The following is a 9,519-nucleotide window of genomic DNA, read 5'->3' on the forward strand; positions in this document are numbered from 1 at the left end:
ACCCAGCAGCCACGAGCTTTGGGGGCCCTTATGAAGCAAAGGACTCCAATGTTAAACTCTCTATAAAATGTGCATTACTTTTGGCCAGAGCAAATAGGGCTCAAAATCTGCCAATAAGGGATGTGAACTGAAAATGTAGCGTATGTACAGTACCAGTCAAAAGTTTGGACACACCGACTCATTCAAGGGTTTTTCTTTCTTTCTTTCTTTTTTTAAACATTTTCTACATCGTAGAATAATAGGGAATACACCAAAACTATGAAATAAGACAATGGTCAATCCCAAGGTCAGTCCTTCCAGAACATTTCAAGCACTTTGAAAGTTTCTTCAAATGCAGTCACCAAAACCATCAAGCGCTATGATGAAACTGGCTCTCATGAGGACAACCACGGGACAGGAAGACCCAGAGTTACCTCTGCTGTGATGAAACTGGCTCTCATGAGGACAACCACGGGACAGGAAGACCCAGAGTTACCTCTGCTGTGATGAAACTGGCTCTCATGAGGACCGCCACAGGACAGGAAGACCCAGAGTTACCTCTGCTGCACGTTCTGACCTTAGTTCCTTTTTTACTGTCTTTGTGTTAGGTTGGTCAGGTCGTGAGTTGGGGTGGGTAGTCTATGTTCTTTTTTCTATGTTGTTATATTTCTATGTGTTTGGCCTGGTATGGTTCTCAATCAGAGGCAGGTGTCGTTCGTTGTCTCTGATTGAGAATCATACTTGGGTAGCCTGTTTTCCCCACTTTGGTTGTGGGTGTTTCATTTCTATTTAGTGTCTGTTCACCTGGCAGAACTGTTTCGTTTTCTCTTCGTTGTTATTTTGTGTAGTGTTCAGTTTTTTCAATTACAATATGACGAACACTTACCACGCTGCATTTTGGTCCTCCTCTCCTTCCACCAACGAGAATCGTTACAGAAACACCCACCAACCAAGGACCAAGCAGTGTGGTATCGAGCAGCACCGTTCTCTGGACTCATGGACTCATGGAGGAGATTTTAGACGGCAAGGGACCCTGGGCACAGGCTGGGGAATATCACCAAGGAAGAACTGGAGGCAGCGAAAGCTGAGCTCCTGTAATTTTCATCCTTAGAGTTTGTTCTTCTTTTTAAATAGCGAGCCAACGTGTTTTCGGCACTTTAATTTCCCTGACTCTGCTCCAAACTCCTTTTCTCACGGCTCTCTCTGCAGAAGACATACGCTGATCAATATGTTAGGAACATCACATCCAAATAAAATCGCAGAATCTAATCACTAGACATGTGGTATCGGCACCTAAGGATGGTGATAGTACCGTATGGTGAGGCTCCTGTGGTATCGGCAACTAAGGATGGTGATAGTACCGTATGGTGAGGCTCCTGTGGTATCGGCAACTAAGGATGGTGATAGTACCGTATGGTGAGGCTCCTGTGGTATCGGCACCTAAGGATGGTGATAGTACCGTATGGTGAGGCTCCTGTGGTATCGGCACCTAAGAATGGTGATAGTACCGTATGGTGAGGCTCCTGTGGTATCGGCACCTAAGGATGGTGATAGTAGCGTATGGTGAGGCTCCTGTGGTATCGGCACCTAAGGATGGCGATAGTACCGTATGGTGAGGCTCCTGTGGTATCGGCACCTAAGGATGGTGATAGTAGCGTATGGTGAGGCTCCTGTGGTATCGGCACCTAAGGATGGTGATAGTGTCGTATGGTGAGGCTCCTGTGGTATCGGCACCTAAGGATGGTGATAGTAGCGTATGGTGAGGCTCCTGTGGTATCGGCACCTAAGGATGGTGATAGTACCGTATGGTGAGGCTCCTGTGGTATCGGCACCTAAGGATGGTGATAGTAGCGTATGGTGAGGCTCCTGTGGTATCGGCACCTAAGGATGGTGATAGTAGCGTATGGTGAGGCTCCTGTGGTATCGGCACCTAAGGATGGTGATAGTATCGTATGGTGAGGCTCCTGTGGTATCGGCACCTAAGGATGGTGATAGTACCGTATGGTGAGGCTCCTGTGGTATCGGCACCTAAGGATGGTGATAGTAGCGTATGGGGAGGCTCCTGTGGTATCGGCACCTAAGGATGGTGATAGTAGCGTATGGTGAGGCTCCTGTGGTATCGGCACCTAAGGATGGTGATAGTAGCGTATGGTGAGGCTCCTGTGGTATCGGCACCTAAGGATGGCGATAGTACCGTATGGTGAGGCTCCTGTGGTATCGGCACCTAAGGATGGTGATAGTAGCGTATGGGGAGGCTCCTGTGGTATCGGCACCTAAGGATGGTGATAGTGTCGTATGGTGAGGCTCCTGTGGTATCGACACCCCCTGCCAATTCCCAGCCTTAGTAGGTTGGTAGGCCTACTGTCACGCCAACATCAGTTTCGGGACTCTTCAAAAGGGATTTTTGTGATCAATGTTTTAGGTGTTTGTTTCTGGGCTTTGCTGTCTAAGCCGGGTCCAAGCAGTGTGTCCATTCCAGCCCAGTGTAGAGAACATTCATGTGGCTGTTTTGGAGCACCATGCAGGCTGGGTTTATGGACTGTCTGTCTGTCTGTCTGTCTGTCTGTCTGTCTGTCTGTCTGTCTCTGTCTGTCTGTCTGGTCCTGTCCTGTCTGTCTGTCAAACCTGTCTGTCTGTCTGTCTGTCTGGTCCTGTCCTGTCTGTCTGTCCTGTCTGTCTGTCTGTCTGTCTGTCTGTCTGTCTGTCTGTCTGTCTGTCTGTCTGTCTGTCTGTCTGTCTCTGTCTGTCTCTGTCTGGTCCTGTCCTGTCTGTCTGTCTGTCTCTGTCTGTCTCTGTCTGTCTCTGTCTGGTCCTGTCCTGTCTGTCTGTCAAACCTGTCTGTCTGTCAAACCTGTCTGGTCCTGTCTGGTCCTGTCCTGTCCCGTCTGTCCCGTCTGTCTGAGCAGGGTCAGCAGGAGCAAGTGATATCTGTGTTCTGTGGTATTATTGTCAGCTGGCACATCAGTTGGGCTTGGGTCAGTGGGTCCAGCCAAGGGGGGGAGGGGGGGGGGGGGGGTTGACAGAAGGCTGGAGGTCAGACGGGCAGAGGATGTGTACATATTTGCCTAACCAATTGTCTGTCTCACTGGGTTGGAGCATAGAGTATATAGAGCTACCAATGTTAACATGACTCCTGCCTGGGTAGATCTATAGAGCTACCGATGTTAACATGACTCCTGTCTGGGTTGATCTATAGAGCTACCACTGTTAACATGACTCCTGCCTGGGTAGATCTATAGAGCTATAGATGTTAACATGACTCCTGCCTGGGTAGATCTATAGATGTTAACATGACTCCTGTCTGGGGGGATCCATAGAGCTACCACTGTTAACATGACTCCTGTCTGGGTTGGTCTATAGAGCTATAGATGTTAACATGACTCCTGTCTGGGTAGATCTATAGAGCTATAGATGTTAACATGACTCCTGTCTGGGTAGATCTATAGAGCTATAGATGTTAACATGACTCCTGTCTGGGTTGATCTATAGAGCTATAGATGTTAACATGACTCCTGTCTGGGTAGATCTATAGAGCTATAGATGTTAACATGACTCCTGTCTGGGTAGATCTATAGAGCTATAGATGTTAACATGACTCCTGTCTGGGTAGATCCATAGATGTTAACATGACTCCTGTCTGGGTAGATCTAAAGATGTTAATATGACTCCTGCCTGGGTAGATCCATAGATGTTAACATGACTCCTGTCTGGGTAGATCTATAGAGCTATAGATGTTAACATGACTCCTGTCTGGGTAGATCTATAGATGTTAACATGACTCCTGTCTGGGTAGATCTATAGAGCTATAGATGTTAACATGACTCCTGTCTGGGTAGATCCATAGATGTTAACATGACTCCTGTCTGGGTAGATCTATAGATGTTATCATGACTCCTGTCTGGGTAGATCTATAGATGTTATCATGACTCCTGTCTGGGTAGATCCATAGATCTATAGATGTTAACATGACTCCAGTCTGGGTAGATCTATAGATGTTAACATGACTCCAGTCTGGGTAGAGACATCTGGCCTCCCTGGTTAAATAAAGGTGTTCTCAACTGGCCCACCTGGTTAAATAAAGGTGTTCTCAACTGGCCTACCTGGTTAAATAAAGGTGTTCTCAACTAGCCTACCTGGTTAAATAAAGGTGTTCTCAACTGGCCTACCTGGTTAAATAAAGGTGTTCTCAACTAGCCTACCTGGTTAAATAAAGGTGTTCTCAACTAGCCTCACTGGTTAAATAAAGGTGTTCTCAACTGGCCTACCTGGTTAAATAAAGGTGTTCTCAACTAGCCTACCTGGTTAAATAAAGGTGTTCTCAACTGGCCTACCTGGTTAAATAAAGGTGTTCTCAACTAGCCTACCTGGTTAAATAAAGGTGTTCTCAACTGGCCTACCTGGTTAAATAAAGGTGTTCTCAACTAGCCTACCTGGTTAAATAAAGGTGTTCTCAACTAGCCTACCTGGTTAAATAAAGGTGTTCTCAACTGGCCTACCTGGTTAAATAAAGGTGTTCTCAACTAGCCTACCTGGTTAAATAAAGGTGTTCTCAACTAGCCTACCTGGTTAAATAAAGGTGTTCTCAACTGGCCTACCTGGTTAAATAAAGGTGTTCTCAACTAGCCTACCTGGTTAAATAAAGGTGTTCTCAACTAGCCTACCTGGTTAAATAAAGGTGTTCTCAACTGGCCTCCCTGGTTAAATAAAGGTGTTCTCAACTGGCCTACCTGGTTAAATAAAGGTGTTCTCAACTGGCCCACCTGGTTAAATAAAGGTGTTCTCAACTGGCCTACCTGGTTAAATAAAGGTGTTCTCAACTGGCCAACCTGGTTAAATAAAGGTGTTCTCAACTAGCCTTCCCGGTTAAATAAAGGTGTTCTCAACTGGCCTACCTGGTTAAATAAAGGTGTTCTCAACTAGCCTACCTGGTTAAATAAAGGTGTTCTCAACTGGCCTACCTGGTTAAATAAAGGTGTTCTCAACTGGCCTACCTGGTTAAATAAAGGTGTTCTCAACTGGCCTACCTGGTTAAATAAAGGTGTTCTCAACTGGCCTACCTGGTTAAATAAAGGTTTTCTCAACTAGCCTACCTGGTTAAATAAAGGTGTTCTCAACTAGCCTACCTGGTTAAATAAAGGTGTTCTCAACTAGCCTAACTGGTTAAATAAAGGTGTTCTCAACTAGCCTACCTGGTTAAATAAAGGTGTTCTCAACTGGCCTACCTGGTTAAATAAAGGTGTTCTCAACTAGCCTACCTGGTTAAATAAAGGTGTTCTCAACTAGCCTACCTGGTTAAATAAAGGTGTTCTCAACTAGCCTACCTGGTTAAATAAAGGTGTTCTCAACTAGCCTACCTGGTTAAATAAAGGTGTTCTCAACTAGCCTACCTGGTTAAATAAAGGTGTTCTCAACTGGCCTACCTGGTTAAATAAAGGTGTTCTCAACTAGCCTCACTGGTTAAATAAAGGTGTTCTCAACTGGCCTACCTGGTTAAATAAAGGTGTTCTCAACTAGCCTACCTGGTTAAATAAAGGTGTTCTCAACTGGCCTACCTGGTTAAATAAAGGTGTTCTCAACTAGCCTACCTGGTTAAATAAAGGTGTTCTCAACTAGCCTCACTGGTTAAATAAAGGTGTTCTCAACTGGCCTACCTGGTTAAATAAAGGTGTTCTCAACTAGCCTACCTGGTTAAATAAAGGTGTTCTCAACTGGCCTACCTGGTTAAATAAAGGTGTTCTCAACTGGCCCACCTGGTTAAATAAAGGTGTTCTCAACTAGCCTACCTGGTTAAATAAAGGTGTTCTCAACTGGCCTACCTGGTTAAATAAAGGTGTTCTCAACTGGCCTACCTGGTTAAATAAAGGTGTTCTCAACTGGCCTACCTGGTTAAATAAAGGTGTTCTCAACTAGCCTACCTGGTTAAATAAAGGTGTTCTCAACTAGCCTCACTGGTTAAATAAAGGTGTTCTCAACTGGCCTACCTGGTTAAATAAAGGTGTTCTCAACTAGCCTACCTGGTTAAATAAAGGTGTTCTCCACTAGCCTACCTGGTTAAATAAAGGTGTTCTCAACTGGCCTACCTGGTTAAATAAAGGTGTTCTCCACTAGCCTACCTGGTTAAATAAAGGTGTTCTCCACTAGCCTACCTGGTTAAATAAAGGTGTTCTCAACTAGCCTACCTGGTTAAATAAAGGTGTTCTCCACTAGCCTACCTGGTTAAATAAAGGTGTTCTCAACTAGCCTACCTGGTTAAATAAAGGTGTTCTCCACTAGCCTACCTGGTTAAATAAAGGTGTTCTCAACTAGCCTACCTGGTTAAATAAAGGTGTTCTCAACTGGGCTACCTGGTTAAATAAAGGTGTTCTCAACTAGCCTACCTGGTTAAATAAAGGTGTTCTCAACTAGCCTACCTGGTTAAATAAAGGTGTTCTCAACTGGCCTACCAGGTTAAATAAAGGTGTTCTCAACTGGCCTACCAGGTTAAATAAAGGTGTTCTCAACTAGCCTACCTGGTTAAATAAAGGTGTTCTCCACTAGCCTACCTGGTTAAATAAAGGTGAGATAAATCAAATCAAATCAAAAAGGGAAGTGATTGTCCATGGTTGAGAAGTGGTGAAAAGCCTTTCAAAGGTGAAACATGATTTCTCTTTAGAAGAGATCCCTGCTGTGTCTCCATTACTCTGTTCATATGTGGCATCCAGCACAGCACAGCACAGCACAGCACAGCACAGCACAGCACAGCACACAGCACAGCACAGCACAGCACAGCACAACACAGCACAGTACAGCACAGCACAGCACAGCACAGCACAGTACAGCACAGCACAGTACAGCACAGCACAGCACAACACAACACAGCACAGCACAGCACAGCACAGCACAACACAGCACAGCACAGCACACAGCACAGTACAGCACAGCACAGCACAACACAGTACAGCACAGCACAGCACAGCACAGCACACAGCACAGCACAGCACAGCACAACACAGCACAGTATGTATGTAGCCTCTACCATGGATAGCCTACTATCTATAGGATTCACACTCGCGTTTCACCTCGTGATGCCTGCGCAGGAACAACCTGATTCAGGGGGTTGTATCTATGACACACCACTCCTGGATGGCTGGACAGAGAGAGATTCAAACCTCCAGGGAATCCAGAGAAACACTAATACTACTTCCTGAATGACCCTATTCCATTTAAAGTGGCCCAGTAAGGCTCAGTAGGGGACGGGCTGTCTTTTAGGTACCAAATGACCCTATTCCATTTAAAGTGGCCCAGTAAGGCTCAGTAGGGAACGAGCTGCGGTTTGGTACCAAGAACCGATCGGCGTCACAGACCGGTGGCACGCTAACTATTCGTTATGTGGCTCAGGAATGTGTCCTAAAACAGCTGCTGTGGCAGCCAGTGTCGGCTACGCAGAGCACAGACCTGAAATACTGCTTTCTCCCCAGAGCAGAGACTGAATGCTAAATGGCATCCCTATTCCCTATCCCTACATAGTGCACTACTTTTGACAAGAGCCCTGTGGACCCTGGTCAGAAGTAGGGCACCACATAGAGAATAGGGTGTCATTTGGGACACATTTATGTGCATGTTATGTCACCACAGGTGTGTGCCACTGTGTACTTAACAAACGTATTGTGTGTTATCTTGTTATTAAGGACCTGATCCCAGGGTGTTACCTTGTTATTAAGGACCTGATCCCAGGGTGTTACCTTGTTATACCTTGTTATTAAGGACCTGATCCCAGGGTGTTACCTTGTTATACCTTGTTATTAAGGACCTGATCCCAGGGTGTTACCTTGTTATACCTTGTTATTAAGGACCTGATCCCAGGGTGTTACCTTGTTATACCTTGTTATTATTGACCTGATCCCAGGGTGTTACCTTGTTATTAAGGACCTGATCCCAGGGTGTTACCTTGTTATACCTTGTTATTAAGGACCTGATCCCAGGGTGTTACCTTGTTATACCTTGTTATTATAGACCTGATCCCCAGGGTGTTACCTTGTTATTATTGACCTGATCCCAGGGTGTTACCTTGTTATACCTTGTTATTAAGGACCTGATCCCAGGGTGTTACCTTGTTATACCTTGTTATTAAGGACCTGATCCCAGGGTGTTACCTTGTTATACCTTGTTATTATTGACCTGATCCCAGGGTGTTACCTTGTTATTAAGGACCTGGTCCCCAGGGTGTTACCTTGTTATTAAGGACCTGATCCCAGGGTGTTACCTTGTTATACCTTGTTATTAAGGACCTGATCCCAGGGTGTTACCTTGTTATTAAGGACCTGATCCCAGGGTGTTACCTTGTTATACCTTGTTATTATAGACCTGATCCCCAGGGTGTTACCTTGTTATTATTGACCTGATCCCAGGGTGTTACCTTGTTATACCTTGTTATTAAGGACCTGATCCCAGGGTGTTACCTTGTTATTATTGACCTGATCCCAGGGTGTTACCTTGTTATTATTGACCTGATCCCAGGGTGTTACCTTGTTATTAAGGACCTGATCCCAGGGTGTTACCTTGTTATTATTGACCTGATCCCAGGGTGTTACCTTGTTATTATTGACCTGATCCCAGGGTGTTACCTTGTTATTAAGGACCTGATCCCAGGGTGTTACCTTGTTATACCTTGTTATTAAGGACCTGATCCCAGGGTGTTACCTTGTTATTAAGGACCTGATCCCAGGGTGTTACCTTGTTATTAAGGACCTGATCCCCAGGCTGTTACCTTGTTATTAAGGACCTGATCCCCAGGGTTATACCTTCTATGTGTTGTCTCAGTTTGACACTGGGCCTTTTTTTAAATATTTAAGACTGAGGGTTTTAATCACTATTAATCTCCCAAATCAATCGTTCAGGAAATCAGTTCCAACATATGTCTGTGACAATAAAATCAACTGCTGTGTTTCTGGCATCATGAATATCCTTGGTTGACCTTCTACTTTGTGACATATAAAAGTAACTGATTAAATAACAACATTACTTATAATGTAGTTAGTTACTCATGCTTTCTGGCCAATGATCAACAAGACAGAAGAAAACATTGGGGGGGGAAACATCATGTTCCTAGTTCCTGCTGGAATGGTGTCGACTAGCAGCCATATAGTATAGGTTACTGGCCAATCCTCTAAAAAAAAGGTTTTCGTTTTCGATTTAAAAAAAACCTACTCGCGGTAGAAAACACAACCATCTCTAATGTCTCCGGTTTATGAAATGGATAATTGTGAGAAAAAAATATTTTACTGCAAACGTTGTGATTTTCTGGATTTTTGTTTTAGATTCTGTCTCTCACGGTTGAGGTGTACCTATGATTTAAAAAAAAAATACAGACCTCTACATGCTTTGTGAGTAGGAAAACCTGCAAAATCGGCAGTGTGTCAAATACTTGTTCTCCCCAGGGGTGGATCAGCTTTAGTATTGGGGAAAGATTGTTGCTTCCATCAATGTAATTATCTGCATTGTTTCCAATCCCCCACGTATTTTTTAGGGTAAATAAATATATTTTTGGTATAATATTTTTAC

This window comes from Oncorhynchus clarkii, chromosome 21 (assembly GCF_045791955.1).
Source record: "Oncorhynchus clarkii lewisi isolate Uvic-CL-2024 chromosome 21, UVic_Ocla_1.0, whole genome shotgun sequence".
NCBI lineage: Eukaryota > Metazoa > Chordata > Actinopteri > Salmoniformes > Salmonidae > Oncorhynchus > Oncorhynchus clarkii.